A 27,479-nucleotide genomic window follows, 5' to 3' on the forward strand; every position below is an offset into this window, starting at 1 on the left:
GTCAGCCATTAACGAACAGGCTGAATTGGTAGGAGAGTGTCCCATAGTAGTCGGCCGCCTTGGGGGAAAAGATCAGTCCTGCCTGTTGGATACCGGCTCTCAGGTATCCACCATGTCTGAGGCATGTTTTTTGGAACACTACGCTCATCTCAAGGTTGAGGTGTCCGAGAGCTTCATTACCCTCACTGCGGGTAATAACCTCCCATCCCCGTGGTGGGGGTGGTGTGGATGGAAATGGAAGTTTGTGGCCAAAACCTGGGCAGAAAGGGGCTGCTGGTAGTTAGCAGTCCCGGACTGAGCCATGGCCCGGTGATCCTCGGAATGAATGTGCTCCGACATCTCGATCGGCTATTGTTCCAGGAAAATGGACCACGATACTGGAAGAATTTGGGTGTTCAGCGTCCTGTCCAGCAGGCATTTCAACAGGTGGGACGACAACAAGGAGCCAGGGGCCTAGGGGCTATTGATGAACACCTGGGCCTTTTGAAGATTGGTCACCACCAGCGCCTGGATTTACCCCCTCATCAAGAGATCCTTATCCCTATGGAGGTACGGACTCATCAGAGCCTAAATGGCATGGAGGTAATGGTAGAGCCAACGGATGTGCTAGGAGTAGGGTCTGGGGTGATGGTGGCTTGTACTGTGTCGGTGGTGATCGGGGGAAAGGTCTCCGTCCGTTTCTGTGACCTCACCAACCAGCTTTGTCGAATCCCGGTAGGAGCAGTTATCGCTCAGGTGGTGGCGATTCATGAAGGTAGTATTCAGGGGATGCGAAAACTCTCCCTACAGCCAGAGGCTTCGGAAGCATGGGCATTGTCTGTTCGAGTGGAGGAGCTAGAAGAGGCCAGCCCCGAGTGGAACGGTACGGTTATCCGAAAACAGATGGACGTGTCGCTGGAAGAGTGCGTGGCTGGGGATGTGGCCAAGTTGGATCAGATGCTCTGGAATCGGCAGAAAGTTTTCTCGCGACATGAGGAGGATTTCGGATACACTGATGACCTGCAACATGAGATTCGCACTGGAGATGCCCCCCCTGTTCGAGAACGGTATCGGCCGATACCTCCCCGATTGTATCAGGAAGTCAAGACAATGCTGCGTCAGATGCTGGACAATCACGTGATCCAGGAGAGTAAGAGTCCATGGGCTGCACCCATAGTCCTAGTCCGAAAGAAGGATGGGACCATCCGTTTTTGTGTGGACTATCGGAAGTTGAACAGTTGCACCGACCGTGATGCTTACCCTCTCCCCAGGAACGAGGAGTCCCTAGCCGCGTTAGGCAATGCAAAATTATTTTCGACCTTGGACCTGGCCAGTGGATACTGGCAAGTGCCTGTGGCCCCACAGGATATGGAGAAAACCACGTTTGTTACACCCATGGGGTTGTTCGAATTTTGTCACATGCCGTCAGAGCCGGCCATAGGCATAGGCAAACTAGGCAATTGCCTAGGGCATTTGATATGCCTAGGGGCATCAGCAGCTTCTGCTGATTAAAATGATATGCGGCATGCCTATATTCTGTGTAGCATTTCATATGCAGATACAGCCACAGTCTCACACAGTATATAGGCATGCTGCATATCATTTTAATCAGCAGAAGCAGCTTGTGCATCCTAGCCACATAGCAATGCAAATAAGATGCATTTTCATAAAAAAGGCGCCTGACAATAGCATTGAGGCAATAATTATGAGGACACATCTGTATCTAAGAGGCAGAGGTCACAGTGTTAGTGGCAGTGTGAGTGCTGTGTGCATGTGAGTGGGTTGGTTGTGCAGTAGTGTTCGGAATATGTGTAAGGAGCATTATGTGTGTCATGTAAAAATGCATTAATAATGTGCAACATATGTGTAGGGGGCACTATGTGTGTCATTGTGTATAAGGGCATTAATAATGTGCGGCATATGTGTAACAGGATACTTCTGTATGTGTGTCATTATGTGTATAGGGGCACTAATAATGTGCAGCAAATGTGTAGGGGGCACTATGTGTGTCATGTAAAAATGCATTAATAACGTGCAACATATGTGTAAGGGGCACTATGTGTGTCATTATGTGTATAGGGGCACTAATAATGTGCAGCAAATATGTAGGGGGCACAATGTGGGTCATTATGTATATAAGGGCATTAATAATGTGCGGAATATGTGTAAGGGACATTATGTGTAAAAGGGCATTAATAAAGGTTGTCATAATGTGTAAGGCGCATTATGTTTATAAGGACATTAATAATTTGTCTCATATGTGTAAGGGGCATTACGGTGCGGAATTATGTCTATAAATGCATTACTAATGTGTGGCATTATGTGTATAAGGGGCTCTACTATGTGGCATTGCGTATAGAAAGAGCACTACTGTGTCGTCTAATGTGAATAAAGAACAATAGGGTGTGGTGTAATGTGAATAAGGAGCAATTCAGTGTGATGCAATGTGAATAAGGGGCTCTACTGTGAGGAGTAACGCTTATAAGGTAAAGTGATACTACTGTGGAATGTAATATGAATTATGGACACTATCGCATGATCAAATGTGAATAAAGTTGCAGTACTGTGTGGTGTAATTGGAATTGGGGTTACTATTGTGTGGCCATGCCCCTTGCCAGCAAAAACACACCCCTTTTTGGGCTGTGCGCCAAATGTGCGATCTGTTCCTATTTAAAATATAGGGGGTACAAACACCAAAATAAGGGCTGGGTGATGGTGCTGGGAAAGAGGTGCAAGGTCAGAGGCGGAACCAGCGGTGGTGCTAGGGGGCACAGCCAAAATCTTGCCTAGGGCATCATATTGGTTAGGGCCGCCTCTGCATGCCGTTTGGGTTGAACAATGCGCTGCCACGTTCCAATGGATGATGGAAAGATGCTTGGGAGATTTGAATTTTGAGGACTTACTGATCTACCTGGACGACATCATTGTGTTTGCGGCAACCTTGGAGGAACACTTTGCTCGACTTGACATAGTTCTCCAGCGGTTGGAGAAGTATGGTCTGAAGCTTAAACCTCGGAAGTGCCATCTGTTGAAATCCAGTTTAGAGTATCTCGGGCATGTGGTGTCCCGTGATGGAGTATACCCAACCCCCAGCAAGGTTGCGGCAGTTCAGGAGTGGAAGGTGCCCACCACTGTCACGGAACTGCAAGCGTTCCTGGGTTTGGTAGGGTATTACCGACGCTTCATCGAAGATTTTGCCCGGATCTCGTAACCCTGCCCAGGGCCCCCACAATTCTAAGGGCCACCAGAGCAGGGGTGGGTGGTTGTCTCAAAATCAGAGCGGTGGGGCAGCATTATCTATGTGCCACCCAGTCTGCAGCCAGACAGTGAATGATGATTGGTGGATGACAAAGATATCCACCAATCAGAGTGCAAACAGCCATTCACTGTAAGAAAGCACATGGAAAGATGGTGCATGACTGCAGGAGGGACAAGTTATGATTTTTTTTTAAATTAGGGGTCTATTTACCAAGCCTTGGATGGAGATTAGGTTGACGGAGATAAAGTACTAGCCATTTGGCTCCTAAATGCAATGCCAGAGGCTGTGTTTGAGAAATGACCGTTAGGAGCTGGTTGACTGGTACTTTATCTCCCTTAGTTCCCCTGAAAATGTGGTTAGGGGTCTCATTGCATTGCTTTGCCCAGAACCTGCACTGATATTCACACAGCCCTGGTTCTACTTGATGCTAAAATAAATATGTTTGAAAAAAGTAAGGTAATGTACTGTACAAGGATCTCTACAATGTTTGACTGTGACATTGTGAATACACAAGGGATTCTAATAATCACAAATTCTAGAACATACAGCATAAGACAAATGACAAATGATATAGTCCTTCATTTGCAGGATGCACAATCGTAAGTTATTCTGCATTAATTATTCAATTGTTTTCATTTATGTGTGATACAGAGAAATATTCATTAATAACATTTTTTATTTCTCTTTTGTTCAGCTTGAAATACATTTTATAATAAAAATCACTTACAATAAACATGAAATAGTAGAGTGCTGTAATAAACATTCAGGTTGAGGATGAAATAAAGTCTGATTTCACCGAAGGAGCAAAGCAATTGTTTCCTTAAGCAACTTACCATTATCTTATCTGGGCAAATCATCCGACTGCACAATGTTGTGGATCAATATAACATACATATTATGCTAAAAGAAACCATATACAGGTCATTCCAAGCAGCAATGTCATAAAGATGAGTTACAGAATGTAACGGTGAAATCTGAAATCTTGCCCATGCCTTGGGGAAAACATGTCTACTTTCTGAGCAATAAAAGCAGCTTAGAGCCGGTTAGAGGAAAAATAGTTATTTTATTGAAAAATGAATGTTTATTTTTTTATGTTTTAAATGTAATGTTTAATTTTTCATATTTAAAATTCATTTGAAGTGATAACATTTCCAATTTGTGCAGTGTGGGATTATGGAGCCATAGGGGTCTATTTACGATGCCATGGATGGAGATAATGTGGACGGACATACAGTACCAACCAATCAGCTCCTAACTGTCATGTCACCAGCTGGGTTTGAAAAATGACAGTTGGGAGCTGGTTGGGGGTACATTGAAAGAAAGGAGACGATAGGCTAAAAATCGTCTTGTGGGAGGTAGTTTGTATAAACTCAGTTGTTAGGTACAATCAGGGCTGGATTAAGGTCTGTGGGGTCCCCTGGGCAACAAAATTGTGGGGCCCCCACACACTGTCCACACAACTGCAAAAAAAATAGGAGTAGGAGTACAGCATTTACCTGTCTCCTCTCCGTCCTCCTCGGCAGCTGAGCTGTTCCTTTACAGCTGCGGCCGCCGAGGAGCTTCACGCACAGCAGAGTGAAGTCTCGCGAGATACTGTCAAATCTCGCGAGACTTCACACTGCAGTGAGTGAAGGTCCTCGGCGGCCGCAGCAGTAAAGGAACAGCTCAGCTGCCGAGTAGGACGGAGAGGAGACAGGTAAATGCTGTACTCCTACTCATATTTTTTTTGCAGTTGTGTGGACAGTGTGTGGGGGCCCCACTTGTGTGGGGGCCCCGGGATGACCGCCCCTTCTGCCGTTAATCCGGCTCTAGGTACAATCCACAGATACATGGAATAAATAGAGTTGATACAGACGTGTAGTATTGTTTAATGGGGTGTGTATCCCGTGACAGGCGGTCACCATAGTGACGATGGGATCCTGGCACTGAGATGCCCGGCGGGGGAGGGGCAAGCACAAAGAAGCCCTTTACGGGCTCGGTGGTGAGCTGCACTCGCTACAGGTTATATCCCCACTCTATGGTAATCGTGTAAACCCACAAGTTGGAATAGTCCCTCTTAGTCGGCATGCCGACTTTAGGGAATGGGAAGGTGCGGATGTAGGTGCCGGTATTTTGACCGGCAATCTCGTGAACGCCGGTCACATAACTACATCCCATTTTATGCAAAACATAGGTTTAATACATTATTCTGCTAGTACAGATGGGGCCACGCTAATCGTGGCTCCGTCTGTGCCTGGACGCACCCGCCTGTGCACACCTATTGCCACGTCTGGGGCGCACACGTGCCCTATTCACTAGAATGGAAATGTCTCTGTGCACTCCCAGCAGGGCTAAGTTGACGGATCACCTAGTCCCACTGGGAGCGCACGTATGCGATAGCGCCGCACTAGATAAGTGTGGCTCCATCTGTATTTAGTAGACTAGCCAGGCAGTGGATAAGATGGAAGAATCCCTGTTATAGGAGGTTCATACCTCACTTACATAGATATCATATTAAGGGCATGTATCAAGGTTTCTTTTTGCCATAAACAACAGCTTGAGTGTCCAAAATTTGCTTGTTATAACATATAAAGAGGTTCGTACCTCACTTACATAAATAGGATGTTAGCGACACATATCAAGGTATCTTTAACTTGTGAAACCCTGGGTCTGAATTATCAATGCAATCAAGGGCGTAGCTACAATAGGTGCAGTCAGTGCAGCTGCTATGGGGCCCAGAGCTGAGAGGGGCCACCTTCCCTGTCACAGTTACATGTGTTATATACAGGGGTGTAGCTACCATAGGTGCAGGGAGTGCAGCTGCTATGAGGCCCAGAGCTGAGAGGGGCCACCTTCCCTGTCACAGTTACATGTGTTATATACAGGGGTGTAGCTACCATAGGTACAGGCAGTGCAGCTGCTATGGGCCCAGAGCTGAGAGGGGCCACCTTCCCTCTCACAGTTACATGTGTTATATACAGGGATGTAGCTACCATAGGTGCAGGGAGTGCAGCTGCTATGGGGCCCAGTGCTGAGAGGGGCCACCTTCCCTGTCACAGTTACATGTGTTATATACAGGGTGTAGCTACCATAGGTGCAGGGAGTGCAGCTGCTATGAGGCCCAGAGCTGAGAGGGGCCACCTTCCCTCTCACAGTTACATGTGTTATATACAGGGGTGTAGCTACCATAGGTGCAGGGAGTGCAGCTGCTATGGGGCCCAGAGCTGAGAGGGGCCACCTTCCCTGTCACAGTTACATGTGTTATATACAGGGTGTAGCTACCATAGGTGCAGGGAGTGCAGCTGCTATGGGGCCAGAGCTGAGAGGGACCACCTTCCCTGTCACAGTTACATGTGTTATATACAGGGATGTAGCTATCATAGGTGCAGGGAGTGCAGCTGCTATGGGGCCCAGTGCTGAGAGGGGCCACCTTCCCTGTCACAGTTTCATGTGTTATATACAGAGTGTAGCTACCATAGGTACAGGGAGTACAGCTGCTATGGGGCCCAGTGCTGAGAGGGGCCACCTTCCCTATCACAGTTACATGTGTTATATACAGAGTGTAGCTACCATAGGTACAGGGAGTGCAGCTGCTATGGGGCCCAGTGCTGAGAGGGGCCGCCTTCCCTGTCAAAGTTACATGTGTTATATACATTTTTCGCATTGGGTGGTACGTAGGGGTCTTTTCAAACTTTTTCCTTGGGGCCTGCGATATATCTAGGTATGCCCCTGGATCTGCTCATTGTAATGTGGTATAAAATGAACTGGAGAGCATTTTAATGTCATATAATATGAACTGTAATGAGGCACAATATGAACGGGGAGCACTATATATAATAATGTGAATTGGGGATACTGTGTGGCATAATGTGTACTGGTAGCTCTGAAATGTGACATAGGGTGAACGTAAGCACTACTGCGATTCAAAATAGAAACTAGGGCACTACTATGGGGCATAACATTAAATAAGGCTCTACTATGGTTCAGAAAATGAACTAGGGCACTATTATAGGGCATAAAATTAACAACTGCTGCAGAGAATGGTCTCTCTAGTATCATTGGGATGGGGGCCCCTTCAAAATGTTACTATGGGGCCCACAAAGTCCTGGCTACGCCCCTGAATGCAATCGATGAGGTTTATACCTCACTTACACAAATGAGGTGCTTCGGGCATATACAGTATGAAGGTATATTTGGTGGAATCAGATTGTTTGCATACTAGTACTCACGTTAAGATATTAAGTAAGACTCCCAACAAGGGGTTCTTTTGATTTAGTTCCAAAAATGTAATGACAAATAAAATACAGTACATGATAATATGCATCTTGAAAATATTTTATAAAATATTTAAAAAGGTAATGACTGGTGGGTGTCGCATGATGCATTTTATCATACATATTTTCAACCTGCTGTTTATATCAAAAAGAAACCTTTATATGTGCCCTTAATATGAGTTTGACTGGCATCACGCACGCCCGCCAAACTCTGCCTTCATTACATCCCGGCCTTAGAATCTCTTTATGATGGAAAAATGGAACAAGCACTTGAACTTTCAATCACTTGTTACTCTGTATTAATTTGAGCTGTCCTCTGTGCTGATTGTGAAGTATGTGAAGTTATCTCATATAGCTCAGGCACTATTGACAGTCGTATCAGGTGAATATCACATGTATAATTCCATTCATGTAAAAAGCCTGGACCTGGCAGGGGCAAAGGACAGGGAAGGCTTGATTAGGGAGGGGCATACGAAACGGAAGCCTGGACAAGGGGGCACAGGGTAGGTAAGGCTGAACATTGTTGGGGGTGCACATATCAAAGAAGGCTGGACCTTGATTGGGGGCCACAGAACAGGTTGGGCTGGAGATTGGCTAGGTGGAGCAGGGAATCCACTGAGGTGCCCCCCCCCCCTCCCCCCCCCCCCCTCCACACACACACTTGCTGGGAGCACTGAACTAGTAAGGACAAAGGAAACATCAACAGCCAATCATGGAGAGATAGATTTTCGAATTTGACGCTGGACTCAAGACAAATGCAGCTTGTGTACCAGCTGCAAATAGGAGCTGCAGTGGCTGCTCTTGGTTTGCTCTCAGACCATCAGCTGCAATTGTCTGGTGATTGGCCAAATGTCAGTGCTGTCTCTCCAAAGTCTCCATAGCTGGCTGATGTTCTGCAATCTGCGGGCAAACCCACCTCTCTGTCCAGACCTGGGACTTCTGTCCAAGCAGTTGTCCCCTGATGGCAGCCCTGGGTGAAAGTTGAAACGTGTGATGTTGATAGGCATAATTTGCTATTCTGGAGTGGCAATTGAATTCCCCCATAATATCCTATGAGCAGGTAATCAGCCTGTTAAAATGTCTGTGTTTAATATATTTTAGGTAAGTGAATTCTACTTTTGTTAATATTTATTTATCTTTGACCTCATAAAATGAAACAATGGTAATATTGGAAACTTCACTAATAGGGAAAAAGTTAACACCAACCTTAGTTTTGTGTCGTCGTACTTCCCACTTACTCTGATATAATGGAATTTGCTCTGTGCTTTGAACTCTCAAACCTGCCGGCCCCCTTTCATCTCAAGTTCCGACACTGTTGGTGATATGGGCCTTCATTTCCAGAGCTTTGATTGCTGAGAGTAACATTACGCCTTTGAAGTTTACCAAGACTTTTGTTTGGTGGCCAATTGATTTTCACTCTGGAAGAATTGGCATGGAGGTCTATCACTCCGAGAGTTTTCACTTAAGTCCCTGTTCATGGACCCAGCTGTGACCGAAACATTGGATTTTTACATGATGATAATTGAGTGTATTAACACTTTACTGCATGGAAGGTTTGAATTAATTTCTGAACTCTTTGAAGATGGAAAATAAATGTAAGGCATACAAACCTTATTCTTACAAATTGGAGCATGGACTCCAATTTTAAAAATAAGATGTAACATACTGAGAATTATTTATTTTCTGAATTCTTATAAAACCTCACAGGACGGGGAATGTTAGATCTATAACAGTAAATTTGTTTCACCCAACAGATTAAAAATGTACAATAGGGTCTACAGTACTGTATATGCTAAGTAAAAAAAAAAACGAAACAATAATTTATTTCCAATCTTTTCATAATATGCTTTGCATAGCTATCTGTCAGGGGATATCCGGTCTCTAGGTCAACAAGACTTAGGTCAACAGTGTCTAGGTCGACCACTATTGGTCGACAGTAACTAGGTCGACAGGGTTTCTAGATCAACAGGGTCTCTAGGTTGACATGTTCTAGGTTGACAGGTCAAAAGGTGGGCATGAGTTTTTAAAAAAAAAAAATATTTTTTTAACTTTTTCATACTTTACGATCCACGTGAACTACGATTGGAAACGGTAACCTGTGCCAAGCGCAGCGAGGCACCGTGCCCGAACGCGAGCCATGCGAGGTGACGCGGTGCAGTAATTGGGGTTCCCTGTCACTGAACGGCGAAAACAACACCTCAAAAGATTTAAAAACTCATGTCGACCTTTTGACCTGTTGACCTAGACCATGTGGACCTAAAGACCCTATCAACCTAGAATCCCTGTCAACCTAGTTACTGTTGACCAGCTGTGGTCGACCTTCAAAACCACCCCCCTGTCAGGGAGAAGGGGGGAAATGTTTAGAGTTGGAGTCAATATATATGATGATGATGAGGGGAACTATTACATTGCTGTTCTGCACCTCTAAATTCCACTGTGCCACAAAATCTTCCACCAACTCTAAAGTCAAATTTTTTTGTTTTTCTTACTTGTATAATAGCTAATAATTAAATAATAAAACACAATTAAAGGAACCCAGATCACCTCAGTGTACCTGCCCGCCCCCATTTTGCTGCCATGCCTCTAGTCTTTCCAGCCCTGCCCCCTCTTTCTGTTGCCCACCCACTCTGAATGATGCTCATCCTTCCCCCCCGCCTCCACTTCACTGTGTCCGATCCACCACCTACCCCTGAACTCCCCATTACTCCGGGCCACCCCCCATCCACCCTCATACTTACCCCAATCAGTGGCCAACTGGGTCACCCCCATCCGCTATCACTTGCAGATAGCCCCATATCCCTTGCAATGGTAGCTGTTTGGGTGTGCGCCCTGGGGGTGGTCTTCAGTATGCCGGCTGTCGGGATCCCGGCGCACAGTATACCGGCGCCGGAATTCCGACAGCCGGCATACCGACACTTATTCTCCCTCGTGGGGGGGCCACGACTCCCCTGGAGGGAGAATAAAATAGCGTGGCGCGAGTAGCACGCCACCGTGCCCGCAGCATGGCGAGCGCAGCGAGCCTGCAAGGGGCTCATTTGCGCTCGCCACACTGTCGGTATGCCGGCGGTCGGGCTCCCGGCGCCGGTATGCTGGTCGCCGGGAGCCCGACCGCTGGCATACCATACTACACACCGGCCTGGATCTTACTGCAAATGCATGTTGGAATAGGAACAGACCTTAGCAAACCATTATATAGATTACATGTTGCATTGCTCTGTTCCAAAAACACTGGGCTTAATGACCATTAGTACAAAGAGCGCCATGGATCGCCACATAGCTGTAAATAGAAAATTGGACAACAAAGACAAGTAAATGTAGGTCATCTCATATCATCACAGAAACAGAGGTTAAAGTTGAATTGTGGCCTACACAGTGGCAGCAGCCAGTTTGTGGGCTAAAATAATCCAAATGAGAATGCAGCCAATAAAATCACAGGAAACTAGTGACATCACTAAGGCTGTGTGGGCGATTGTTCTTCTGTAATACTGCAGTATTTTTAAGTCTGCATATTTTAGTTCCACATATCTAACAGCCTTAATGTAACTTCATTTTGTTAAATTTCAACTTCTCTGTTAAACTTCAGACAGTAAATGTGATTTATGAACTGCAGAACATTCAGCCACACAGAGCATCTCATTTTGCAGAAATGTATGAAACTGACGCTTTGCTGTGCATCTGGTTATTGTGGGAAAAGTAGTTGCATCATCACAACACCCAGCTTACTGCCACTTTAGAAGCACCATACTGGTAATTTAAACTTTCAATTTTTCACTTAAAATACTGCTTGGTTCAGCCTTATTCATATTTTGTGTTAATCGTGATAGCAAGAGAATATTGTTATTGAATTTAATAAAGTTGCTAATTTTGTGTATTTTAATGTTTCTAATATATTGGTCAAAATGCACTTTCCCTTAGGAAGTATGGGGGAAATTTACTAAGCAATGATAAGAGCAGAGAAGTGAGCCAGTGGAGAAGTTGCTTCTACCAATCAGATGCTCTGTATGATTATATAGTATGCAAATTATAGATGTTACTTCAATGCTGATTGGCTGCCATGGGCAATTTCTCCACTGGCTCACTTCTCCGCTCTTACTCTGCTTAGTAAATGTCCCCCTATATCTAAGTGACTCATTTTTACTTTAAAAATGAGGTGCATATGTGCATGTAGCCTGCATTTTGTTATGAACGCTTCCAACTTGCTGAGTTCCATCGGAGCATGAAAAACTTTGCAACCCAGCAGAAGGTCTTTTTCAAGTGCAAATTCTCTGTGGTACACACAACTTTGGACACAAGGGGGTAAATTTTCTAAAGCTTCCCAGAATGAAGCATCTATTGCTTTTATAGTAAATTTTACAAAATGATATAATCTGATTGGTTGCTACAGGCAACAAAGCTACTTCTCATTTGTGAAAGCTTTAGCAAATCGAACAATAAACTATGGGGGTCATTCCGAGTTGTTCGCTCGTTATTTTTTTCTCGCAACGGAGCGATTAGTCGCTAATGCGCATGCGCAATGGCCGCAGTGCGACTGCGCCAAGTAACTTTACTATGCAGTTGGGTATTTTACTCACGGCATTACGAGGTTTTTTCTTCGTTCTGGTGATCGGAGTGTGATTGACAGGAAGTGGGTGTTTCTGGGCGGAAACTGGACGTTTTATGGGTGTGTGCGAAAAAACGCTACCGTTTCTGGGAAAACCGCGGGAGTGGCTGGAGAAACGGAGGAGTGTCTGGGTGAACGCTGGATGTGTTTGTGACGTCAAACCAGGAACGACACTGACTGAACTGATCGCAGATGCCGAGTAAGTCTGGAGCTACTCAGAAACTGCTAAGAAGTGTCTATTCGCAATTCTGCTAATCTTTCGTTCGCAATTTTGAGAAGCTAAGATTCACTCCCAGTAGGCGGCGGCCTAGCGTGTGCAAAGCTGCTAAAAGCAGCTTGCGAGCGAACAACTCGGAATGACCCCCAATGGAAACAAAATTTCCTTGTGTTTAAAACTACAGTATGCTGCTTTCCCAAACTACTAATACTTTTACATTATTTTAGATTGTCTCCTATTTATTATAAGGTTATTTTCTTTCCTGAATGGGATAAACCTAGATACAGTACTTGATTATAAGTTGCACGTAAAACAAAAATATGGAAGAACAGCAATAAGCTGACTCTAACGCTATCACTTCGTCACTCTAAAAATTAAGATTCATATATAACATAGTAACATGCCTGCGATAATAAATGGTCTCATTGCCAGTACATGTGCGGCGTCTTCATGCTATACTAAACACATTAATTAGTGTGACATCTGACTATGTACCGTACATATGCTGCGCCTGCTTGCTATGTATTTACAGCCATGAATGCCTGTACTTCCAGAATAACAAAATTTTCTTCATTCCGAGGTCTTACGGTAACTGGAACAAACACCCATTTAAAATTGTTTAACCTTCTGCCAACAGGATTTTCTGAATGGCTACTTTCCCAGCCAATTCCTGCTTCCTCTCCCTTAAACATCCCCCTGTAAATTACCGTCAAAATCAACTGACAATTACTGAGGACGTACATTCAACTTCATGACCTTTAGGGGGTCATTCTGAGTTGATCGCTAGCAGCATTAGTTCGCTGTGCAGCGATGAGGCAAAAAAACAGCACTTCTGCGCATGCGTATGCGGCGCAATGCGCACGCACAACGTACTATTACAACGGCCGATGTAGTTTCACACAAGGTCTAGCGATGCATTTCAGTCGCACTGCTGACCGCAGAGTGATTGACATGAAGGGGGCTTTCTGGGTGTCAACTGGCCGTTTTCAGGGAGTATTCGCAAAAATGCAGGCGTGCCAGGAAAAACACAGGCGTGGCTGGGCGAACGCAGGGAGTGTTTGTGATGTCAAAACAGGAACTGAACAGTCTGAAGTCATCGCAAGCGCTGAGTAGGTATTGAGCTACTCTAAAACTGCACAAAAAAACTGTGACGCCGCTCTGCGAACCTTTCGTTTGCATTTCTGATAAGCTAAAATACACTCCCAGTGGGAGGCGGCATAGCGTTTGTACGGCTGCTAAAAACTGCTAGCGAGCGAACAACTCGGAATGACCACCTTAATGTACTGTATAATACATTTAATATTCTTTTAATATTAACGCGCATTTTAATATATCCCACCATGTATGCACGCTTTTGCATGCCATAGAGTCAGAAATTTATTCACGCCTTGTGATTTTTCTTAATTTGCTTCTTTAATCTGTTACTTTATACACATTCTATTATGGCAAACAAAAATGTTAAAATCCATCCACTCGCTATTCGTGAAAAACAGCTTAGTTGTATTTTGCATGTTGTGCCAAATTAGCAAAATAGCAAAGACGTAAGTGGACACATCTGTAGTACCCACTCTCCACTTGCCAAAAAATAAAAGAAAAAAGCATAACACTATTCCACTATACAAGGCCCCAAGAGAACATTTGTTTGCAGTACAGTGTTTGGTTTCTATTTACGATTAGAAGAGATATGACACATAGCAGAACCATAGAACCATATGATGGCAATTACATATAGCACAATTTTCTGATGGTACAATTGCTTGTAAAATAGTGAAACAATTGCTCATTGACATTTGTTCTTAGCTACAGATGGAGCCTCCGTTATCTTGACTGTTTCTCCGCCTAGACGGGCGTTTAGTCACGCTAAGGCGATAGCTTCCTGAGTTTAATCACGGGCAGGCGCGTTGAGGCGATACTAGATACTCAGCATGCATTACATATCTCCACCACTGGGTGGCTAATGCTCCACTAATCCAGTACTTTTGATCGTATAGCGGCGGACTTATCTACCGCTCTGGCAAATGGTCAGTGATGACTGTAATGTTAATAGATGGTGACCAATGGTCAGACGGTGAGAGTACTCAATATAAATAGTTTATACAGACAGAAACGAACATGTTAAAACACTTGTGTATGCAGACGCAAGATTGTGTATGGAGACGCAACTAATTGTGTAAAAGGAAGTATGTACAATGCATAAACACCGCGCTTTTGAAATACATGTACAGTATGAGAGTAATTAATGTATGACAGCATCTCATGGGCTATTCCTTATGACTTATAGTTAACATGCAATGGCTCAGCCTCAGGTGGCATTTCCAACTGTTCCTCACTGACTTACTGTCCTCTGTTGTAGATATTGTGTCAGACTTCATTTCTAGAACATTTTGAAACCGGAAAGTATATTTATACATTACAATTCACTTCAGTCTGTCCCACTGTGCCCCATCCTGCCTCCATTTTATCATTTTGACATGAGAATGAATACATGGTCATAATGTCAACAAGAACCAATGTCAACATGTTAAAATGTAAATGTCATCCTGGTGACCCAGCAGTTGACTTACCTGCTCATGAAATAGAAGGGTTGCAGCAACTTTACTGGTACCATGGGCAGTTATAGCAGAAATCCATTTAGCCATGATGAAGCAAATAAGGTGGAAAGCAGCCATGCTGAAATGAGATATACAAGTAACATGGAATAAACTGTGGACCTGCTCATCCGCAACTTTTAAAGATTGAAGCCCAACATCTCTTTCCTTTGCAGCTCCGTCACATCAGATGAATATAAAGCCATCATGTGGTGTAAAAGGTTCACGAGTATCAAATTGATGAGAGAGTTACATAGTAACTAAGGTTTAAAAAAGACAATTGTCCATCGAGTTCAACCTATTTGTGGTCTCCTATGCAGTCTTATTATAGGACTAATTATTTTTATGTTAGGACTAGTTATATTAACTATAATGTTTGCCTACGCACCATAACCCTGAATATCTTTATCCAATAGGAATTTATCTAACCCATTCTTAAAGGTGTTGACTGAGTCCGCAGTTACTACTCTCTCAGGCAGAGAATTCCAAACACGTATTGTCCTTACTGTGAAAAAACCTTTTTGCCTCAATATGCGGAAACTCCTCTCCTCTAACCTAAGCGAGTGACCATGTGTTCTCTGTGCTGATCTTATAGAAAACAGGTCCCTCCCAAGCTCTGTGTATTGACCCCTTATATATTTGTAGATGTTGATCATGTCCCCTCATTGGGGTATATTTACTAAGCTCCCGATTTTGACCGAGATGCCGTTTTTTCTTTCTGCTCAGCGGTGACGTCACTTTAGGTCAACCGCAGGGCAGAAAGTTCCCATCATTGGTTACAATGTAGCGCATAGGCGCTACATTGTAACACTGCCGCATGCTGCCTGTCAGTGAGGACAGCAGCACACAGCTGATCAGGAGAGTGCTACAACGTGGCACTCCCTGATTGGCTGAAGAAACCCACTTAGACAGAAGTCAAAGTGGGTTTCTGGCATTCGTGGGAAGGTGACCCATGTGCAAACATGGGTCCCCTTTCAGTCCGTGGTCGGGACACCGTTTTTTTTTATTTATTCAAGTACGTGGATTAACCCTGGATTTGCCGAGGAGCCTGGACCCATGGATCTGGTGAGTAGAATTTCTTCAACAGGTAGCCCTTGGATTCTACTGGAGAAGAGGACCGACCTGCGTGAGAACATAAGGTAAGTATGTATGTATGTGTGTATGTATGTAATAAAATTATACTTTCACGGTGTGTGTGTCTTGTGTTTTTTTGGGTATTTTTTTAGTGGTAGTACTACAGGTACCAGCGGGCCCGTTTTTCCGCCGCATGCTGGTACTTGTGGTTCTCCAAGTACCAGCATGCGGGGGAGGCTTGCAGGGACTTGTAGTACTGCTACTAAAAACAATATCTTTTCATTATCACAAATGGCTATCAGCCTCCCCATCCGCAGCCCATTGGATGGGGGGGGACAGCCTCGGGCTTCACCCCTGGCCCTTGGGTGGCTGGGGGGGGGGACCCCTTGATTGAAGGGGTCCCCGCTCCCCCAGGGTACCCCGGCCAGGGGTGACTAGTTGGATTTTTGATGCCACGGCCGCAGGGCACTGTATAAAAGTGACCCCCGGCTGTGGCATTATCTGTCCAGCTAGTGGAGCCCGGTGCTGGTTTTAAAAATACGGGGGACCCCTACTCTTTTTGTCCCCCGTATTTTTGGGACCAGGACCAGGCGCAGAGCCCGATGCTGGTTGCTTAAATATGGGGGAACCCCTGTCATTTTTTTCCCCATATTTCTGCAACCAGGATCGGCTCAAAGAGCCCGAGGCTGGTTATGCTTAGGAGGGGGGACCCCACGCATTTTTGGGGGGGATTTTACATTGTTTAATTAAAAAAAAAAAAAAATAAGAACCCCAGCACGGATCACACAGATCCGGCCGAGATTGATTGTAAAAAAAAACGGCAGTGTTTTGCTAATCACTGCCGTAAAAATAGGTAAAAAAAAACGAATGACATCGACATCGGAAGAAAAGAAAAACCCGAATACGACAGCTTAGTAAATCCATCGTAATCAATTCAAAAAGTTGCAGTTTTACACTGTCGATGTCATTCGTGATTGAACTTTGACCTTTTTACGGAAATTACGAATCTTAGTAAATTTACCCCTTAGTCTCCTCTTTTCCAATGTAAACATGCCTAGCCTTGCAAGCCTTTCCGTGTATTCCAGCGTCTCCATGCCCTTGATTAGTTTGGTCGACCGCCTCTGAACCTTTTATAGCTCCAGGATATCCTTTTTGTAATATGGTGCACAAAATTGCACACAATATTCAAGATGAGGCCTCACTAGTGATTTATATAATGGGAGTATAATACTCTCATCCCTTGCATCAATTCCCCGTTTTATGCATGCTAATATCTTATTAGCCTTCTTTGCAGCACTCCTACTTTGGGTACTGCTGCTTAATTTGTTATCTATGTGAACTCCTAAGTCTTTTTCCAGTACAGAATCCCCTAGTATTACCCCATTTAGTATGTAGGTGTAATTTCTGGTCTTGACCCCACAGTGCATTACCTTACACTTGTCTGTGTTGAATCTCATTCTCCATTTTGCTGCCCATGCTTCCAGTTTAGATAAGTCATTCTGAAGAGACTCAGCATCCCCCTCCGTATTTATAACCTTACACAATTTGGTATCGTCTGCAAAAATTGATACCATGCTCTCTAGACCTACTGTTAGGTCGTTGATGAAAATGTTGAACAAAAGTGGTCCAAGTACAGACCCTTGTGGCACACCACTTAGTACTTTAGTCCAATTTAAAAATTATCCATTGACCACAACACGCTGCTCTCTATTATCTACCAATTACTGACCCAAGTGCATATTGTGCTCCCTAGCCCTATTTCTTGTAGCTTATAGATAAGTCTCATGTGTGGTACAGTGTCAAAAGCTTTGGCAAAGTCTAAAAAGATTATATCCACCTCCTTACCCTGATCCAGGTTCGCACTTACTATTTCATAAAAAAAAGTAAGTTGGTATGACATGATCTGTCCTTCACAAATCCATGTTGGTTCCTTTTAATGACCTTATTTGATTCAAGGACTGCTGAATACTGTCCCTTAGAATACCTTCCAATACTTTCCCCACTATAGATGTAAGACTAACTGGTCTATAATTACCTGGTTCATCTTTGCTCCCCTTTTTAAATATCGGCACTACCTCCGCTATACGCCAGTCTTGTGGAACCATACCCGATTTAACCGAATCCATGAAGATCAAAAATAGAGGTCTTGCTAGTTCAGCGTGCAGCTCCATAAGAACCCTCGGGTGAATTCCATCAGGATCAGGTGACTTATTAATCTTTAACTTTTTTAATCGGTCACAGACTACCTCCTCACATAAATAAGCATTTAGCAGGGGGACATTATCAGTAGTGATGTTCTGGATATGAAGTGAGCGCGAATTCCTACATTAATCTGCCGGCAGTCAGAATCCAACTGTATAGAATCCTGACATGGGTCGGGAAGCAAGCTACTCTTTACCCCCTTACCCAATAACCCTAACCTTCCCTTACTGCAGCATAACCCCGCAGCTTGAACCTAACCTTCCTCGGTGGTGCCTAACCACCCTTCCCTGCAGCCTAAACCTAAGCCCCTTTCCCACAGCCTAAACCTAACCATCCCCAGGGTGCCCAACCCTAACACCCCCTCTCCGCAGTCTAAACCTAATTTCCCCTTTCAGCAGTCTAACCCTCACATGCCCCCGCAGATTGAACCTAAACACACACACATCCCCTTCGGCTCACTTTTCCGATGTCCTGGCAGTCACTCGATCAGGATCCCTGCTGCCGGTATGCCAGCATTCTGATAAGTGATGAGAATCTGGCATCAGTCTTTCACAGCCGGTATCTGGACTGGATCCCCCTTGGTACAACTTGGAGGCACGTTAGCTATATAGACATAGAAATCAGGCAAAATATTATTATACAGTATGAACTGCCGTATTTGTTGAAATGAGGTGACTTGTACAAACAACGAGTATATCTGTGCTTTTTAGAGTCATTGTATAGATGCAGAAATAAGCAAGTATTTGCCATCTCAACCGGTTTGATTTTTACAGCACTCTGGCTGAAGCAATACCACTTTTTCTGTATTTTTCATAAACTCCTTATAAGTTACTTTTTATCATGCAAGCCTCCCTTGAATACTTATCACAAACAAATTTATCTCAGAAATAAAAACACAGTTATCCAGAGTTGGGATCTAAATTAACATCAAATTTATTTGACAACGAATTTGGAATTGAATTACTGAATTTCTTGGATAATTATAAAGATTCTGATTAACATTAGTATGGTGAAGGACAAATGAATGGATGACAACAACAAGGCAAATAAAGTTTCATACAACCCAAATTCTGGTGTTCACTCAGCTCTCCATAAATCAATAACACGCGCAAACGGGCTTGTGTTAATCAGGGTCATATCTAGGTGTATGTGGAAGGGGCAGCGCACACAGCGCTGCAGGGTAGGGGGCGCTGTTTGAGGCACTTGTCAATTATCTGTTTTAATCTATTTCACTTGCAGCTTTCCCTCTTTTTGAAGCTCAGCATTTCCTGACCACCTCTGTCTCCTACCCTGACCCCTTCTGTCGCTAATACCTATACAACATTCATGAACTCAACTTGAGATTTCTTTGTTATTCAGTCACGCTGTCCTTTATTACATTTCAAGATGCTGACATACCAGGGATTCGAACCCGTTGCCTGTGGCATTGCAGTCAGACACTCTATTCATTGAGCTATCTGCCCTTGCATAGAAAGGTAGATAATTCTAAGCTAGAGAATTCTAACTATTTGAAGCTTACCTTGCACTGTGTGATAAAATGATCAGCATTGCGGCTGAGCAGATCTATGTAGTGTGTGGCTGCAAGAGATTGGATGTGTGGCTGCACACTACATAGATCTGCTCTATTACAATGCTGATTATTTGTTTTATAAAGTACCAATAGCTTCACATAGTGTTCATAGTTTTTATGTAGGATCAGATAGCTCAATGAGTAGGGTATTTGATTAGAATTCAACAGGTTATAAGTTTGAATCCTGGGTATGGCAGTATATTGAAATGTGTTATTTAATAATTAATAATGTGTTATTTAATAACTAAATAACAATGAGCTCATACGTTAAGTGCATGAATGTGGTATAGAGAGGATTTGTGTCCAAATCCATTTTCTTGCAGTGGTTTATAAATGTTTGTGTTTTATTTATTTACAATATATGGGATTCCTCTGGGATCAATCTTGTCACACCCCCAGGGGCATTTTAAGAGAGGAGGTGACCCGCGTGCAGCCTCCGTCACGGGCCCCCTCCTCTCCGGCAGCAAGTAGACTCTGGCAAACTGCCAGAGTCTACTGCGCATGCGCAGGTCTCCAGGAACATGGCGCCCGCACCTTGTTCCCGGGGACATCTCCAGTGCGCATGTGCAAATCACTCAGAAATGTCCACAGCGGCCATTTTACGAGTGATTTATGTCCACACTAGAGGACCGTCGCCGTGGGACTCTGTAATTATAAGTAAATTATATGGGTGCAGTGTGTGTGGTGTGGCCCCCCTGGACCCAGAGGTCTGTGTGAACCGCACACACTGTATCCATTATAGAAACGTCAATGCATACTCCTTCCCCATGAGGCATGCGCCTTATGTCCCTATTGTTTAAAATAGGGGGGCGCCAACTCTCTCTCTCTGGCACAGGACACCAAAAAGTCTAGTTACAGCTCTGGTGTTAATGACCGGGAGGGACTTTTTTAATTGGCCATCAAATCCTACATCCATTCTACCACTGCCACCATAAACAACATAGAAAACAACACAACAAAGGGAGGAAGGTGGGTTATCCTGAAAAAGATGACGATCTGCCACCCAGCAGCTCCTTATAAGACAAACACACCCTACTCACCGGCATTGCCTAGCTAACTTCTCAATCCCATATTTGGACTGCATTGGTTTTGTGATACTCAGCCAGATCCCTTGCTTGTGCATCAGTCAGTCACGTAAGTCTATAAATGTAATATCCATTGTCATATCAACCAGTGTATTATTGTTTAAACAACTAATTTATTGCCACAAAATAACTAATAATTGTGTTATGTTGAAGTCATCAGTGTAACCAGCTACCTGGATATAGAGATACAAAGGCAAGTTATTGTGATATTAACCGGTGTATACAGTAGGTTACAATTGGGTTATTTTGCTTGCGGCATCAGAAAAGTCAACGCTTGTACGTTTCTAAGAAATGCTTACAGTATATATAAACTCTTCAATCATTCATCCAGCAAGGACAGAAAATGTATCAGAAGCAAAACATGCGTCAGTGTGTTCACAACAACCTCAGTCAGATGTAATGAACGTATAATGACATTCAGCGAACTGTCACCAAAGTTCCCTCCTAGGTAAAGAGAAAATCTATTAAAAAGCATTTGAAAAAAAATCTGTTTTTGGTAATTATGTTTTTGAAGAAGGTGATGAAGATCTGATTCTGTACCTTATGGGCACCAAATGGGGGTAGATACTGAAATGTCCTGTAATATTTCCAGCAGATTGTGACCAGCTGGAGCCTGGAATATTTGCAGAATACAGTAATGCTGGACGGCGGACAGAATTATTCAAATTTGGCATTGAAACCACACCCTACTGATTCTAGTATATTGTCAGACCTTGTCTCGGGTATTCTCCAAAACTGTGGAAATAATAGTGATTTACCTATAAATCAATGTCGCACGCCAGAGGCACAAAAACAGCTTGTGCACTATGCATAACTGACTGTTCCATGATGGATCTAAACATTGCATTGACTTACAACATAGGAAAACAGATGTGTCTTCATATTCTGAGCTTTTGTGTGCCATATGATGCAAAACACAGGGCATGTTTTAGACACTTCCCATAGTTTTGTACTTTTTCCTCACTTTTGTGTCTTATTTGCATTGTAGCCACATATATTTGCCTATAGGCCATGGGAGCCGATAAGTGCAAAAAGTCAGATGTTGCGGCTATAGGGGTCTCACACACATAGCGTTTGAGTTCCCTAACAAAATGAGAGATGCTGGAAGGAAGGCTTAGTCCATGGGAGAGTGTGGGTTTAGGGATAGTTAAATCATACTTATCTAGTCTCACCGGATTCTGCGGGAGACATCTGGTTTCTCGGGTAGTCCCCTACTGCCCCGGGAGAGTGGGCACCACTCCTGCATTCTGCACTTTTCCTAGTGAAGAGAGCAGAATGGGTAGAAATAATACATTGAAATTGAAGTCCCAGTGGAGGGGACGGAGGCTAACGACGTGAGTATATGCTAATTGCATCATTGTAGCCCCACCCCTTTAAAAATATTGCCCATTCACGGGTGTTTCCCAGCGAGTAGGCGGGGCCTAATGAACAATTAGATCAGCCCCACCCTCATTACTGCCCACCTGCTTCTTCTCTCCGAACATCTTCCGGAGAGATTAGAAATGTTGGCAAATAGTTAAATAAGATGGTGGAGGAGCTACTATATTTAATAGTTATTCCCTGCTAAACCTCACCATCTAATGGGACTGGTATGGATGGTGTCATTGCCTGTTGTATGTTATGTTAGCTTCTTTGTGGCTCTTTTTTTGTGTGAGGTTATGTTTTTTGTTTGCAGAGGAGGCACAGCTAGGCAGGACATAATTACTGCTCTTTGGCCAGGAGGATGCAATATCTCACGGTGTGTCACCTCCTCTTGTGGAGCTAGCCTGATGGCATCCCCTCAAGGCAGTACTTAGAGACATTGTTTAGGGCCAGTCTCAGTACTATGCTAAAGAAGGGGAGGTGGAGCCTTTGGGGGTGCATGGTTTTTTAAACTGTGCCTGTTTTTTTTAATATCCAACATAAGATATGTTGGGAGGTTGGGAGGACCCAAGGACAATTCCATCTTGCACCACTCTTCTTTTCTGCCACTGCTGTGTGGCAATGTTTTATAGATGTACTATAAACTGCAGTGTGTTTGTGCCGCTGCTCAGTTGCTTAGTAACCAGCCAGCTTGCTGCAGCGTTTGGCCAATATTGGTGAAAACAATATTATGCGCTGTGAATTGGTCACAACTGACAGTAGAAATGACTAGAAAGGAATGTTATTGAGGCTAATAATGCTGTAGCAAAACAGTTTTTAGCATTCTTTTTGGAAAAAAATACAGATCTAACCAAAACCAAAACACGTGAGCGTATTTTTGCAAAATTAGAACCAAAACCAAAATACAAAAATAATGCAGGTCTGAATACAAAAAACGGGGTCGGTACATATCCTTCATTATTATTAAGCTTCGGCAAGGCATTATAAATTATTACGTTTTTAAAATTTATAACCCAAATTCAATAAATCAGCTAATTCCTGTTGTTTCATACCTGTTTCTGCATAAGAAGTTATTTTTTATAAAGAAATTAAACATTGACAAATCAATATAACATGTAATCTTTAATTTCATTAAATTATGCTTTCAGATTATGTTTTTAATTACTTTTGTTAAAGATGTGCAGTTTGGTTCTCCAGAATATGAATCCACCCGAATTTTGTGGATCCGAACTGAACCAAAACCCGGTCCAGATCCTCCGAGGAGATCTGATCCAAACCGAGTCCCTGTTTGGATCTTACCTTGGTTCGGAATTTCTATTTTAAATCTGAATTTCATTCTTTGGATTGCAAAAATAATCTGATTTTATCTGTCTTTATCAAAATCCGAATCTGAATCAAAATACTTGAGGGTGGTTTTGCCAAAACCGAAATCAAAACACAATCATGAACTAGAACCAAAACCAAAACCCGGGCACTGTGCATATCTGTAATTTTTTTTATGGAAAAAGGAATACTATTCTGTAAATGGCTTCTATGACAGATGCATGCAATGTTGATGTTTTATGCACTTGAGAGACTGTTTTGCTACTGCACTTGTGCTGAGATGGCGGTCACAGTGAGGCTTTATTAGCAAAGTGAGGGAATGTTTGTGGAAGGTAACAGGGGAGTGGTGACTCATGCAGGCATTTTGTGACCTTTAAAGGGGTATGTCACTGCTTGTAACGGCAAACCTGTATGCAGAAAACATGTCTCCGGCATCTTACTTCCTACGGCCATGCTGCATGAACAGAGGGGTCATTCCAACCCGATCGCACGCTGCACTTCTTCGCAGCCGTGTGATCGGGTCGGAACTGTTTATGCGCGGCAGACGCATTGTGCAGGCGCATCATTGCCCGGCAACGGCCATCGTCAGGCAGAGACGCTGCTACCAAAGAAAGCAGTCGCAGTGGTGACCTCAAGAAAATTGACAGGAGGAAGATGGATCCAGGCGGAAACTTACAGTTTTCGGGGAGTGGTGAGTCCAACGCAGGCGTGTCTAGGTGTTTGGAGGGCGGATGTCTGACATCAATTCCGGGACCTGCATCACTGGATCGATCACACTGGGTAAGTAACTCTTACCCTGGTCTTTTTTTATACAAGCGATCGCAGCCCTGCTTTGCAGAAATACACTCCCCCATAGGCGGCGCCTAGTTGATCACACAGGCAACTAAAAGTTGCTACGTGCGATCAACTCGGAATGACCCCCATAGAGTACAGAAGGTTAATGATCGACCAACATTTAATGGTTGCATCTTCATACACAAGCAGCAGACCTGAGATGCCTCCAGTGAGTGTCTCAAGACAAATGCCAGCGGCTGTGATATTTGCCTATTTTCATTCATCTGCTGCTTACGGGATTGCAGCTACAATGGCTTTAGAGTCCATCTCTGAATTAGGCCTAGAACATTGCATGCAAAAGGGCTGCAGTTATGGGTTCCAGCGGTAATGGTATTATTGTCATTGTATTCTGTTGCTGGGAGAAATGTTACAGATGAAGAGAGAAATGGAGCTGAGAAGCTGTAATTATTGTACAAAGGAAATATGAAGTCTATGATTTGGTGACACTCTTTGATTGAACTTTATCCTAAACCGGCCACTATAATGAAAGATATCAATATCTTTGTTAACGGGTGATGATATAGTTATGGAGATTAGATTTTTGCATTCAGTGCGGAATTCAATTAACTACAAAAACGTGTTTTTGCGGCAAAACAGCAAATTTACTGTGAATCGCTGTAAATCCACGAAAAGGCCTATTCAATTGTCTGCCAAAATGGTTTTGTGGTAAATTTCACTGCAATTTTCAATTCACCAACTCTGAGCAAGTGGTAAGCTTGAGGAAAATCCCTATTTTCAGTTAAAAAAGTCAGGATTTGGTTCCGAACCCCTGGGACACCCCCATGAATAACTAATTAGGTACTTAGAAGTTTTTAATCATTTTTAATTGCCCAATAATAATGTAATTTTTGGGGTGAAACAGTATAAAATGATGGGTATTGGGGAACAAGGTATGAGACAGGTATATTGGGTGTTTTATGAGTGAGACAGTGTTTTTAGGCTTGCATGTGGGAGCAATCCACTTTTTAAGAGGCCCCCAAAATGACCCAAATATACACTTATATCCATTTTTATGTACCCCAAATTTAATGTTAGCACTTATTTTGCTGGAAAAATACTTGCTTTCTATCATTTTTTTTTAAATTTTAAAAAAATGCACATACAGTAACAGCCATTTGACCTAATTTTAGTATCAGAAATACTTTTATTATAACCAATTCTACACTTTTGTACTGAAATCCAATGTTAGATTTGCTTTTTTTGTGAGTACAGGTAGATTTAACCATTTTTTCCCCTTTTCACTACCAGCAACAATTTTTGCAGTATCCCATTTTCATGCACTTTGCAATTGAATAGGCAAATCGTGGGCGCATGCATACCCACTAAAATCCCATTTTCGCAGAAAAAAAGCAGCGTAACTCGGAAAAATTGGCATTCGCGATAAATTACCATGATTTTGTGGCCACCTGAATTTGGCTCTTAATGTTAAACATAATCTGAATTGATTGTCAACTCCAAAAATCTACAAGGCATAGAAATTTATAATTCACTAAAAAAAAATTCACCCATTTTTCTCACTTTCTTTTGTAGAAAAACAGAAATATGGAGTTATAAATAATCCAACCCAGATCATGAGACACGGAAACATTTCACATCACAATTTATACCTCTAGGTAATTCATCTTCTCTATTTGCTTCAAGATTATTTTTAACATTAAGTTTAACAGCATCCTCACAGAGAAGGCGGACTGCTAATTGCCTTGCAAAGTAATGAGTTGCGTAATTTCCATCTGAATTCATTTTACCGACATGAATTAGCTTTTCTAAGAACTGTCGCTAGGAAAAATGTAGACAGCAACATGATTGGAGAAGACATAAACTGATTGGCGGAAGACTTACGAATTCAGAAGAAAAAACAAACATAAAATGCAGCACAGAGTTAATCACAAGATGCAAATGTTTTAGTAAATTGTTCCGTTTCGTACATAGAGATCACACAGTCTGCCACAAATAGAATCACAGGAACAGTGCAACTTTGCATCCCTGACTTATTTCATTAGACAGTTGTCAAAGTGGGTTAGTGGCGGAAATAATCATGTTGTCCTGTTGATGTATACACTACTTTGTACCATGTGCTGTGTAAATCTCTGCAGTTTGGTTTCAGGTTCTAGTTTGGGAAATTGATTCACACATATTGAAACCACAAAACAGAAAGATTCTTTAAAATATTAGAATTAAAATAGTGACAATTACAACATTTTAGTTTTGTTTTTTAATGAAAATTTTGTTTATTTTTTTATTTTTACAAATACTAGATCTGGCAGTATGGATGGTTTAATGGTTAGCATTACTGCCTCACATGGGTTCGATTCCCACCATGGTCCTAACTGTGTGGAGTTTGTATATTCTCCCCGTACTTACATGGGTTTCCTTCCACAATACAAAAAAATACTGGTAGGTCAATTGGATCCCAACACAAATTAACCCTAGTATGAATGTGTGCTCGTGTACATGTGGTAGGGAATATAGATTGTAAGCTCCACTGGGGCAGGGACTGATGTGAATGGGCAAATAGTCTCTGTAAAGCGCTGCGGAATATGTGTGCGCTATATAAATAACTGGTATTTAATAATAATCTGATTTAAAGCTTAAAAAGTTTTGTGGCGCAATCATACACATACAGTACAATTGTAATTAGAGATGTTCGGTTCGGTTCTCCAGAAATCCGAATCCACAAGAATTTTGTGTCTCTGAACTGAACCAAAACCAGGTCCGCCGGATCACCCAAGGAGGAGACCTGATCTGAACCAAGTCCCGTTTTGAATCTTCCCGTGGTTTGGAATTACTATTTTAAATCAGGATTTTGGGGTTAGGATTGTGAAAAATGCATGATTCTAGATGTTTTTGTCAATTTTTATCGACTTTTATCAATAGGTATTGTTTTTTTTAAATCAATTTTTAACTAAACTGAAATCCCAAACAAAATCAAAACACTTGAGTGTGGTTTCGCCAAAACCGAAACATGGGGTCCGCACAAATCTTTAACTGTGATACAAAATTGTTGACTCTGTACGTATTTTGTCCAACTCAAAATACAGCAATTTATCTAGTAGGCACCATACAATTAGAAGAGCTACATTTTTCATGTAACATTAGTATTTATTGTTTCTTACCAGTAATTTAAATATATATT

Source organism: Pseudophryne corroboree, chromosome 5 (assembly GCF_028390025.1).
Source record: "Pseudophryne corroboree isolate aPseCor3 chromosome 5, aPseCor3.hap2, whole genome shotgun sequence".
NCBI lineage: Eukaryota > Metazoa > Chordata > Amphibia > Anura > Myobatrachidae > Pseudophryne > Pseudophryne corroboree.